Here is a 4,004-nt window from a genome sequence, read left to right as displayed (position 1 = left end):
TCCTCATTACCTCTTAATTAAGCAGAGCTGTCCATCTGCCTCTGGCCCCGCCCACCACTGGGGGATTGGAAACGACCCTTTGGCCTTCATTCTCCACCATTGTTTTATTTTACTTATTTTGCTCTTTAAAAGTGGAGGTGTTGGGGGGATTCGAGGTGGTAATTTTTTTTTTTTAAAAAAAGGTGGAGAAATGTAAAAACAAAGCAATAACAACAGCTGGTGACTCAAATGGTGACGTCCCATTGTCCATTGTCTGTCACTTGTATGACAGAGGCTCCTGTGTCTTCGTGCTCCCGAGTCTCCTCCCCATTCCTGAGGTCACTGTGCTTACGATCTGGGTTTCCCCACCTTACTCCAAAAGGCCACGCCCTTTGACCCCATCCTCACCCTGTCACAGCACCCTCTTGGATCTTTCCTTGGTTTCTTGGCCTTCCTCTCCTGCACCTCACTCTCCAAATCAGTGGTGTTTTCATCCTCAGTAGGTTCCCGGAGTCTGACAACCAGTACCAAGGCCTGCAAGAGGCCAAAGAGGCAAGCAAAATACAGGGGGTGGGCAGTAAGTAGGCTCAACACAGAATGGAGCCCATGTAGGGAAGCCAGGAAACACAGCAGCCCATGTAGCCAGAGGCCCACAGATCCTCGAAGACCCACAGTATCCAAGATAGCTCGAAGTGGCCTGGAGCACAGAGCCAGCAGTGCTGAAGCTAACAGCTCCAGAAGGCGTAGGATCAAGTTGCTAGAGAGCTGCAGATATTCCTCTGGGTCCTGCAGGTAATGGGAGGGAGCCCTTGGTTGCCCCCGTAGCCAACGCTGTGGACCAGGTTTCTTCAATAGGGCCTCTGGTCCAGTGGTGCCTAGTCCTCCTTGGGGTGACACTCCAAGGTTCTTCACGCCCCCTGAATCCACAGAATCAGATTCCAGTTTAGGAATGGCTTCTCCAGTCTTCGGTCTTGCAGGCTCTTGAACGCTAGAGACAGTCTTGTCCGGCTTGAAGGAATCCTTTCTTTTGTTCCCAGGTTGATCCACTTGGACCTCTCTGCTCGACTCTGGAGCAGCCCCAGACATCCTCGGTTTCCCTGAATCCTTGGTCTTGAGAGGCCCCACATCTCCCATTGTCTCTGGCCCATGGTCCCAGCCACACTCAGAATTTTTTGGGGAACTGCCCGCCATCTGGGTTCTAGGGCAGGCAAGTCAGCCTTTGTTGATTTCCTGCCGCCCCAAGGTCGAGGTAGCTAGCCACCAAGCCTTCACAGGAACATGACTGAACTGTATAGAAGTGTATCTTAACTTAGGAGGCTCTTGGTCTACAAAGTGGCCCCACTGTCCCGCGATGGCACAGCTTAGACATGGCCTCTGTGAGGTCAAAGTGGAGATGTCCTTGGTGACGGCAGTCCTGAGTCATAGTGCAGGCCTCCCTGGGGACCCAGGCATCTAGGTGCTGCACGCTGCAGGTAGCCCTGGGGCCCAGAGTCCAGGGAGCGGCCTCCCGGAGCTTTGGGAGCCCGGAAGCAGCTGTACCGGATCGGTGCACTTTCATTCTTTTTTAAAATTACTTTATAAGTAATACCAATCAAAATTTCCACTTCCCTCCTCCCACTTCCCTCCCTCTCCCCCACACACCCTCCATCCTCCCCCTCCAGTCCTGAGAGAGGGCAGGGTACCCTGCTCTGTGGGAAGTCCAAGGCCTTCCTTCCTACATCCAGGCTTAGGAAGGTATGCATCCAAATAGTATAGGATCCCCAAAAAACCAGTACATGCAGTAGAGACAAATCCCAGTACTATTATCATTGGCTTCTCAGTCTGCCCCATTTGTGAGCCTCATTCAGAGGGTCCAGTTTGATCCCATGCTCCTTCAGTCCCAGTCCAGCTGGATTTGGTGAGCTCCCATTATTAGTTCAGGCACACTGTCTCAGTGGGTGGACCTTGTGGTCCTGACTTCCTTGCTCATATTCTCCCTCCTTCTGCTCTTCAACTGGACCTTGGGAGCTCAGTCCAGTGCTCCGATGTGGGTCTCTGTCTCTATCTCCATCCATCACCAGACGAAAGTTCCTATGGTGATATTCAAGATATTCATCAGTGTGATTATGGGACAAGGCCAGTTCAAGCACCCTCTCCACCACTACCTAGAGTCCTAGCTAGGGTCATCTCCATGGACTCCTGGGAACCCCTCCAGAGCCAAGACTCTTGCCAACACCAAAATGGCTCCCTCAATTAAGATATCTCCTTCCCTCCACCCATATCTGTTCTTCCTCCATCTCAACCATCCCACTCCCCCAAGCTCTCCCCAATCCTCCCCTTTTCCCTTCTCTCTCCCCCTCTTCCCCTTCCCCCACCCCACCTCTACCCCCATGCTCCCAACTTTTGCCTGGCTATCTTATGCTGGAGAGGATGTGGCGTAAGGGGAACACCCATCAATTGCTGGTGGGAATGCAAACTTGTGCATCCACTTTGCAAATCGGTGTGGCAGTTTCTCAGAAAATTGGGAGTCAACCTATCTCAGGATCCAGCAATACTACTCTTGGGAATATACCTAAGAGATGCCCAATCATACTACAAAAGCATTTCTTCAACTATGTTCATATCAGCATTATTTGTAATAGCCAGAACCTGGAAACAACCTAGATGTCCCTCAATGGAAGAATGGATAAAGAAAGTGTGGAATATATACACATTAGAGTACTACTCAGCGGTAAAAAACAATGACATCTTGAATGTTGCATGCACATGGATGGAAATAGAAAACACTATCCTGAGTGAGATAACCCAGACCCAAAAATAGAATATGGTATGTATTCACTCATTAGTGAATTCTATCCATAAGCAAAGGACATTGATCCTGTAGTTCGTGATCCTATAGAAGCTAAATAATAAGGTGAACCCAAAGAAAAGCATATATAGATCCTCCTGGAAATTGGATGCACTTTCATTCTTAAATGGGTTTTTCTTCACTTTTACTTTAGTTGTATTTTCCTTCATGTTTTTGGTCTTTGCTAGTTCTCTGCAAGGAATAGGTACTCAATAATGTGTGTTGAATATGGGCAAACAAATAAAATGGGAATAATAATACCCCATGAGTCTATTGGATTTTAACATGTGTGATAGCCCCATCATACTGCAGATTTCATGTTGGTGTTATAGAATTCTTACAAACAAATTAAGGTCAACTTTGTTTACCTCACGTGATAGACGAGAAATTCGAAGTAGGGAGAAGGTGAGTGACTTACTCAAAATAACGTATCTTCTTGGGAGTGTGAATTGATACTGGTTTGTAAATTAATCTTTCCCTCCTCTGTCCCTCTTTCACTACCCCCTCCTTTTCTCTTAATCCCTCTTTTCTGCTGTCAGGTCCAAAGGAAACTCCATTTCCCCCAAATCTGAGAGTTAAAGGAAATCCACCTTTCCTCAGGGACTTGTGAAGCCAGTTCCCCTCTACCAAATTATTCATTTTTTCTGATCACTGACAGAAGGGACAAATGGCCCTCTGTGGTGCTGATTAGCACACCACATCTCATGCTGACCTCCAGGCTCCCTCAGTGTCACAAGGACCTGTTACACCCTTTACAGTCCATGCTAGGTCTTCTCACCTCCTCACGCTAAACTTCTCCCTCCGCTACTCATTCTCCTTATAACCCAGCTACTTTTGATATGCTCACTCTCTTAGTTTTCTTCTCTCTGTCTTCCTCCTCCCCCTCTCTCTGCTCTCTTGTATTCTGCTGGTCTCTATCTCTGCCCAGCTCCTGCTGCTTCTCTCATGATCAGGTTCATATTTTCTACCTTGGCCTTGGGCTCTTCCAGTCTCTCTCTCTCTCTCTCTCTCTCTCTCTCTCTCTCTCTCTCTCTCTCATATATATATATATATATATATATATATATATATATATATATATATATATATACCTTTCCTTTAACTATACCATGGAGTGGTCTTGTTATCAGCTTATACATGTACCTTTCTCTCTCCTTCCCCCTCCCCCCACTGACAAATACCTATTTCTCTGTTGCAT

General features: G+C 47.5%; 1 pseudogene; it reads right to left on the bottom strand.

The window, feature by feature from the left end:
- Positions 1-327: 327 nt before the first annotated feature.
- LOC119804352 lies at positions 328-1,259 on the bottom strand (annotated as a pseudogene).
- Positions 1,260-4,004: the final 2,745 nt, after the last annotated feature.

This window comes from Arvicola amphibius, chromosome X (genome assembly GCF_903992535.2).
Source record: "Arvicola amphibius chromosome X, mArvAmp1.2, whole genome shotgun sequence".
Classification (NCBI taxonomy): Eukaryota; Metazoa; Chordata; class Mammalia; order Rodentia; family Cricetidae; genus Arvicola; species Arvicola amphibius.
Note: the sequence above shows the minus strand (reverse complement) of the source record. Positions and strands in the feature narration are given on the sequence as shown.